The following is a 9,541-nucleotide window of genomic DNA, read 5'->3' on the forward strand; positions in this document are numbered from 1 at the left end:
CTCCATATGATGCAAATCCAAATAATCTTTCATAAAGGTACAATATTCCTGATAAACACTAGGATTTTTCAAAAGCCTTTTTTCTAAGGAAAGGAAACGATTTACAGCTAACTCAAACATTCCTGGAAAAACAGGAGATAATTCCCTGAAAGGTAGAGCAACGGTATAACGACCAGAGCCGTCTCGACAAACATTCTCAACAAAATTTTTCTCACAAAGAATATCTTCAGGAGCTGAACATTCTACTTCAGGAACAGTTTCTAAACTCCAAAACTGCTTTACAGACTCCTCCAACGAAACCATTTGATCCACGTGACAAAACAACGAGGTGGCAGATGTCATAGGAACCGAACTACAGGGACCCATAAGGACATAGCCAAAAACGGTATTAAGAGCATCAGGCATACCTCTAGGAGTTTGAACTTTACCTTCTAATAATAACTGAGAAAAGATATCAGCTCCAAGCAATAAGTCCACCTTACCAGATAGATGAAACCGAGGATCTGCCAACTTTAAATTAGCAATATAAGACCAATGCCCAACATCCAAACTAACGACGGGTAGGTCCTCACAAATTTTTGGCAACACAAACGCCTCACAATTAAAAATAGGATCCACTCTATCCACAGGTTTTATCTGAAGATCAACTCGACCAACCACTGTACTTTTTATAGCACCAATACCTTGTACCGATAAGGTAGCAGAAGAATGTCTAATACCTAACTGACGAATACAAGACTGAGATACAAAAGAGGTCATGCTGCCCCCATCAATTAAAGCTCGAACAGGTTGATACAATCCACAACCATCCATAATTTCTACCACAGCAGTAGCTAACAAAACGCTCGAGTTTTTTGAGGTAACACTACCTAATGATGCAGCATGTGAGCTCAATGTTCCAGTATTAACCTGAGCATCAGAAGAAGCAGTAGTTGGAACGGCAGCAACAGAAGTAGCGCCTTGAGTGGCACTTTCAGAACTTTTAAAATGTAAAAGACTATGGTGGGATGAATTACAATGACAACAACGAGCGGTGACACTACAACTACGAGAATCGTGTTTTTCTAAACATTTAAAACAAAGACGCATTCTCTTACAAGCGTTGTACCGTTCATAAGGACATTTATTTAAAAATAAAGAACAATCTTTTAAATGGTGATCGGCAGAACATAACGAACAAGGCGTCGCATTAGGCTTCGAAAAAAAACTATAGCGATTATTGACTTTAGAACCATTTTTATTTGCATTATGTTTAGAAGGCGATTTATTTTTTCTATTAGAATCCTTGGGAGAACAAGGCGACAACAAGGATGAGTCAAACGAAATGCATTGACTTTCTAAGAAATCAGATAATTGAATAAAAGTAGGCATTTCACTAGAACCATGTAATAATTCAAAACGTTGGTGAGTCTCCTGGTCAAGCTTGGTGAGAATTTTGTAAGCTAACACAAAATCCGAAATTTTATAACCCAAATTTTCTAAAGCTGATAAATTTTCCGAAAAGGTATCAATTAAATTACTATAACTATCAGAATTCTTAAACATAGTTGCGGGAGCTTCTTCAATTTTGCACCAATGTGCCATTGCACGCAAACGTTTATTTAAATACCTATTTTTTAATTTATCATAAATCCTAATATAATTTTCTCTAGCTAAAGGCAGGGATTTAGCTAACCTTAAAGGAGGCCCTTCTAAACTTTGAATCAAATACGTTAATTTTTCCGTATCATCAACGTTAGGTCTACGGTGCACAAGCGCATCGAATAAGTCAAAAAAAGTAATTGCTGACGTAAAATCACCGGAAAATTTAACTAATTCTAACTGGGGCAAGCGAACATTACTAGGAGGTTGTACTGCATTCGAAGCGGCGAGATTTTCCTCATTCTTTTGACTATTATCATCATCTTCAAAGAGATCCGCGAAATTAGCCTTGATCTGATAATAATCATTCAAAAATTGGGAACGAATAATGTCCTCAGAATCTAATTGAGCATCCGTAGGTTCAGAGTTCAAAAGATTTGTAACGATGTTTTGATGATTTTTATTAAAACTCTCCAAAACATCGTCTAATTCTGAGTACCGAACACGAAAAAGCGACTGCTTATGAACCTCTGTAAGAGCAGAATTGGATAAAGACAATAACGTTCCTAAATCGTTCATTGCCATTCTCCTTTGAAAGGTATATTTTTTCAATTTGTCAGCCATTGTGGAGAAAAAGAATAAAAATTTATTTAACGTAATCAACGGTAAAATTAAAAATACAAATAATCAACGATCCCCTGGTCAAGCTGCCACTGGCATAAAGAGAACGCAATTTTAACTATAAATAAATTCAAATAGCTAATATTTTACAAGTCTAATGACCTAAACAATTAAATTTAATAATTTATCAAAAAACAAGAATTTTTATCAAGCGGCCGCAAACTGATTTTAAAATTCGAAACTTACAAAATTCTACGTACCTATTGAATACCTGTAAATTCATTCAAGGTCAACCAATTGACATTACCTGCTACACAAGAAAAGAAGCAAAAACTGTACGCAATGTTTTTTTGGGCGTTATTTCAAAATGCAAATTTTATTATATTATTCAAAATTAATTGTTAACAAGCAATATTGTATACAAGCGAGGAAAAACAAGCCACCCCAACAATAATTGAACAATTAATTATAAAAGCAATAAAGTTTAAATTCTTTAAAAAACCGACTATCAAAACACCTCAAAAAAACAATATCCACGTTCGAAGTGACCAAAATGTGCGATCTTTGATGTTAGGATCTCAAATAGGGGCTGATTCTTTGTTTTCTAAAGGAGCTCTGACACCGGTTCAATAAAAAACTTAAACATGAGCAAAAAAGGAATAGAATAATTAAATGAGGCGCAAAGAGGTCCACTTACCAATTCAATCCCTGCATTTGGTCTTCAAGAGGGCCCTCAGCTGCATTTAACACTGCACCAAGTCCATACACGAAAAAAGCCTTACCAGCTAGGCTTTTACACCGGCAAACGAGCGAGCCGTTGGTTGAGTGGCAACTTACGAGCTGTTGATTGTAGAACAACTTGCGAGCCATTGATTGTAGAGGCACTAGCTTCTCTTACTTTTGACGAACACTACAAGGCTCCAGTTTTTGCACTCATTAAAGCAAACCTCTTTTATATCGCGATAAAAGGCAAAATAACTAGAGTTGGGACCATTTGCCTTCCTCGTGTAAATAAGTTAATTCAAATTTAAAGGAAAATACAACAATTAGTTTTCTCAGGATTGGAAAAAATGAATGCATTTAAAAAGAATTTGAGCGAAATTTTGGCCAAATAATACACATTTTTGTAATCAGCATTTCAAAAGCTTTTAAATGAGGTGTCACATGATGTACTTTGCCATTAAAAAAATCAAAGTTATGACCGTCACCTGAAAAGATTGATGCTATAATATACTATGATTATTTTTTAAAAATCGACCTGTACGAGTGGTGTGCTTATGTGCTAAAAATAAATTAGTTAATATGGGGGAGAACTTATTCCAGCGCACTGTATGTAACAGGAATAATTGAAAAAAGGAAAATTAAAGTACTTTAACAAAAGAGTTAATTTCAACTAAACGCAAGTAACAGTTCCCACGCCTAAAAAGTATACGTTTGGTATAAATTTGTGGCTTGGTTCTAAAAGGGCCAATGTCAAATTTTTGTTTTTTTGTACAGCTCTCTTTTGAATTTAATATGGACCAAACAAAATGCAAAAAATTGAAATTGGCCATTTTAGCATCAAGTCACATAATGTGGCTTAATGATAAAAGGGCAAGAGTCAATTTTTTGCATTTTGTTTGATCAATATTAAATTCAAAAGAAAGCTGTACAAAAAAACAAAAATTTGACATTGGCCCTTTTAGAACCAAGCCACAGAAATAACGCGCGATTTTGTAAATTTACTTAGTTCTTGATATAATTTTGAACTGTAAAGTTGTATAAATAAATATAGTCATATATACATCGAACGCTAAGTTTTATTTTTACTGTAGAACCGCTACAGAATAAAAGGTCAAAAAATAAATCTAGTTGATTAGTTGAGTCTTTGTTTAAAGGAAAAAATAAATTAAACACACGTTAGTCTATCAATTTCTATATTTGCAAAATCTTTTTAAATGAGTTGTTAAACTTTGTTTTTGTTTACTTTTGAAGAAACAGTAGGGGCATTTGAATTGTGGTTCCTTCTGGCACTCATATTTTAGATGAGAATTTAGACTACGTTTATGTCGGTAGGTATTTCCACATCTGTCACACTTAAAATGATCTAAAAATATTACACGTCAGATAAAGTTACTCTAGAAAATTTATTAAAATTGTTTCGATATCGTTTTTACCTGTATTTAACATCAAAAACTTTGAACAGTAACGATATTTCAAGTGTGGTTCAGTTTATCTTTCCAGCAGGGATAAATTTTTTTTTGCATTCACCGAGCAATGAGCCTCCTCTTCAACTATCAAAGACACTAGTAAAGCAGAAAAATCATCAATATCGATATATTCTTGTCTCACTTTTGTACAAGGATTTATAAAAATAACGACCACTTCGACAAAGGACACCGCTCACATCTTATGGAAAATATTATGTCACTCAAATGCAATAAAATTTACATAATAGATTCGTCTCGAACTTACAATAATTTCATATTATTCCGTCAATTCTGAATTTTGATCAATAACGGCATAAACTGTAATTAAAATTCATCTCAATCACATTTTTGAAGTCCATCAAACTGTCATTCATTAATACATTAGTCTAGTGGTTATTGGAAACAGCTTAATCTAGCGTGAACTAAGCCGATTAAAGGAACTATATACTTTGGTATGACTAACCAAATTATACCTACTTAATTATCTATCAGATAAGAAGACCTACTTAATTATCTTAAAATTCAGAAGATTCAAATAGCCCAAAATCATATTATAAAATAGGCTGTGAACATCCCTATTTCATATAAGTATCCGAAAGATTCGTATACATAGAAACCAAAAAGGGGAGAATAGGGCTTTTCATCGATTGTCATTTGTTTCGAGCTTCTGTCATGTGTCACATAATATTAATATATCTATGTCATACGTCTGTGGTTTGTATTATTGTAGATACCAATAACGTATGTCGTAGATATATTTATATTATGTGACATATGACAGAAGCTCGAAACAAATGACTGTGAATGAAAAGCCCTATTCTATATAAAAAGAATAAAAAGGCATATGGCATCTTCACGGAATTAGAGACCATCCGAATAAAAGTTTAATAAACTTGATTATAAACATATCGCCAGGGTACAGAAGACTCATACACCAATTCGTAGTGTATTAACACGAAGAGTGAATACATAAATATGAAGAGGTAGTAACATAGTAGGAAACGGGACTCAACGGCTTAGCATCTCACTGTACTCGGTAATTTATTATTATATTTGGGAATTGTACTTGGTAAGTGAAGTAGTTAGAAGAGGTTAGTTAAGTTAATAAAATAGGATAGGTATACTGTATAATGATACGTAAGGGCACTACACACCTGGAAATTGATGTCATCCCGTACGTTAAGTATAGTACCATTAGTTGGTCAGCCCAATAGGTAAATGTCCCCACAATTTCTGTCAGGGTCGCAACGTCAAAAATCATAGACACCAAGTTGGATACGATCCTATTCATAACACCCCAACTCGCATACATATGAAGAAAAATAAATATACAGTGAGCACGTAAAAGTTGGAATAAATTAATTTTCTCGAGAATGGACGATTTTGGAAAAAAATCCCAAAACAGGTCAATTTTTATTTTAAAATTACGACTTATTGGCATATATATCGTACTAGTGACGTCACCCACATGGGCGTGATGACGTCATCGATGATTTTTTTAAATAAGAATAGGGGTCGTGTGGTAGCTCATTTGAAAGGTAATTTAATTATCTATTCAGTAATATAAACATTAACATAATTATTTATACAGGGTACCCAAAAAAAAATTTTTGAATTAAATTTATTGACATAAAAAGAAGAATGTGTGTAATTTATTTAATTCAAAATACATTTTACTGCTATCAGAAAACAGGAAAAAATGTTTATTTGGCAAATAAATATTGTTTTTTGCTTAAATTCAATATTAAAGCCGCCACCCACCAGCGTCGTGACAGTTTGAACATTTAATTTAAGCGAAAAGCAATGATTATTTTTCAAATAAACATTTTTTTTTCAATTTTCTGAGGGCAGTAAAATGTATTTTGAACTAAATAACTTACATACATTCTTCTTTTTATGTCAATAAATTTAATCCAAAAAATTTTACCCTGTATGAATAATTATGTTAATATTTATATTACTGAATAGAGAATTGAATTACCTTTCAAATGAGCTATCACACAACCCCTATTCTCATTTAAAAAAATCATCGATGACGTCATCACGCCCAGATGGGTGACGTCACTAGTATGATATGTATGCCAAAAAGTCGTAATTTAAAAATAAAAATTGACCTCTTTCGGGATTTTTTTCCAAAGTCATCCATTCTCGAGAAAATGAATTTATTCCAACCTTTACGTGCTCACTGTATATGGAACAATATATTTAGAAATTGAATTAATGATGTCATGCTACTATAAATTATTTATATTTATTTTTCTTAATATGTATGCGAGTTGGGGTGTTATGAAAAGGATCGTATCCAACTTAGTGTCTATTGCCTTTTGCATTTTGCCGTATGCATTTTGACGTTACGACCCTGACAGAAATTGTGGGGACATCTGGTGACTGTCTCAATTTGAATCAAACAAATTTTCCTATTGGGCTGACCAACTATCCCTATATAAACAATGATAGTACCTATCAAGAAATTTTAGAAAACCTGAATCTTAAGCTTATCATAAAGTGATAAGACCAACCAAGATCACTGACTCGCTAGAAGAGCACACATTTGGAGAAGAGGCAATTTTAGAGTTTTCACGAAAAAAGGTAACCCCAGGAGAAATGCGCATAACGCCACTCCTAATAAAACGGCATCACCGCAGAAAGGCTTCTTGGACAGCCCATTTCCCAGGACATCCAAAACCAAAAAATAAGCAAAGCCTCCACAATGTGATGTCTGTGATTAAGGTAGGGTGGAGGTAGCTTAAGGCCGGTATACACGCCAACGATTTATTGTAGCGTAGTGACTGTGCAGTTCGTTGGTGCAGTTTTGTCGAACTAATGGACTCAAATCGAAGCAGATTTTTGGTTGTTGAAAACGATCGGTAGGCAGGAACAAAATTTTTTCGATGAATCGTTGTCGATCGCGGCTGCACTTTGTCGTAGTGTGTGTAGATGGAAGTTGAGGCAATAATTCAGTTCGTTCTCAAGTCTTTTGATTTTTATTGATTGATTTATTTACAAAAAATATAGTCTGTAGTAAGTCAAAAATACATAGTACCTATATAAAAAAGGAATATAAAAGTAACTTAAAAAACATCACAAACAATAACAAAGAATGACAGAAAATGATTTATGCTTCTGAGCAGTAAAATCAATATTTCAACAGATATGTTTATATAATTTTTAAACATAATAAATATGTTTATATTGGTATAAACGTTTTTTTTTTTTCGATTTATTTTTCCTGTCTAATCAGAAATTAAAAATTCTGCCTCTGCCATTTAAAAGGACGAAAAAAAATAAACAAGAAATTATTATTGAAAAGTTAGCCAAAACCAATTTAAAAATCTGAAAAAATCAGGTTGTTATGTATTTAAAAGATTTGATGATTTTTTTTTCAAATTTTTTAAAGACATAGGCGCAAAACGTCGCCTCTCAAAATGTTCAATGTGTTTTAGATGAATTCATTTTTTCGAATCCTGGGAAAACTAATAAGTATTTTCGAAAAATTTAAATGCAGAATGAAATACTTCATTATTACCGAGGGTAGAAAGTCCCTTAGAATAAAAAAAAGTTTCTTTTGAATGAGATATTTAAAGTAAAAAATCACACTAAATTTTCTCTTCTTTTTCACGCCTGTAGCATATGAAAACAAATATTACTGAAGTTTTTTGAAAAAAAAATGAATGCATTTAAAACATATTGAATATTTTGACAGGCGACATTTTGCTGCCATGCCTTTAAAGCAAAATTGCGCTACAAAAAATAAGATCGAAAAAGGTACTTTTCTCTAGTCTCTAGTCAAAACGCTCTATGGCCTCTGTGAAGCTAAAAAGTTGTATGGGGACATGTTTTTATATGTTTTATCAAAATCAGAAGTCACGGGCCTGATCGTTGCAGGGGCAGTTTTGACCATCTTATCCCGTTATAGCCTTTAGATGAGAGCATGCCTTTCTTTTGAGAAGCCAATCCTTACACCACAGACTCCTTGATTTTCTTCTGTTTTTGCAAAAAAATTAGCTAGGATATGGCAAGCACGTCGTCATTTTCTGCCACGAATGACGTAGGAAAATGCTGCTTCGGTAGGGAACTGATGGTCGATGCAAAGTTTGGAGACGTGTGGACTCAATAGATGTTCAATAAACAGCACCAACGAACTGCACAGCACAGTCACATCGTTCCGATAAATCGTTGTCGTGTATACCGAGCATTAGGAATCAGCAAGGTACCGTCTACACGTGACGTGATATCTTTCCTCTTCGGACCTGAGAATACTCTCGGAATCTCATATCCCCTGGTTTTGTGATTTATTTTGTTCTGTGGCTGTAACAACCGAGGGAAGGTTGTTTTTAGTTCAAAGCTCTATTTATCGATAATGGGCAATGAGAGTGTGTGAAGAGGTCTACAAACCACGAATCATGCATGATATTTTGCACTTATTTTATTTATTACTAGGTATATAACAAAATTTGTGTGATGTGTAATTAATTAGCATTACATTTAAGAAATAAGTAGCTTTATGGTCCAAATTTCTAAGAATATTTTAAGTTAAAATATCTTTTTGCTATGTTGAAGTAGGTGACTTTTTAAGTGTTGCTTATGTTTGGCTCTGTAAGGGCAATGTTGGCACTGAAACTGTGGTTCTATTTGACATTCGAACTTTTTATGAGCCGTTAGAGTGCGTTGGTGTCGATAGCCCTTTCCACAAGTGGTACATACAAAGACAGCTAAAAAATAAACAAATACATTAAGGGAACTTTGAACACGAGAGAGTGATTAAAAAAATTATATGGTCTACAGGTAGATAATAGATAAACTCGAATTTTTAGAAAGAAAACAGTTGGACTCTATGATTACTTTTATAAATTAGAATATACCTACTAAATGATATAACACATGACACATTAAAACAATTTACGATAAATCAAAAATTAATGAGAGAAATCCCGTACAAAAAATTGTACAATGCTAGTCAAAAGTCCGTACCCCCCCTCGTAACTTTTGAACGGTTATACTTATAATAGTGAAATTTGGAGGAAGGAAATGAACTGACGTATGCTTCTTAACTAGTCATGACAGGTGACGTAAAAGTGACAGATGACTTTACAGCGCCACTGTGACAGATAATTTTAAATGGTACCCTATGGTAAGCGATACCTCGTTTG

Source organism: Diabrotica virgifera, chromosome 3 (genome assembly GCF_917563875.1).
Source record: "Diabrotica virgifera virgifera chromosome 3, PGI_DIABVI_V3a".
NCBI classification, from domain to species: Eukaryota; Metazoa; Arthropoda; class Insecta; order Coleoptera; family Chrysomelidae; genus Diabrotica; species Diabrotica virgifera.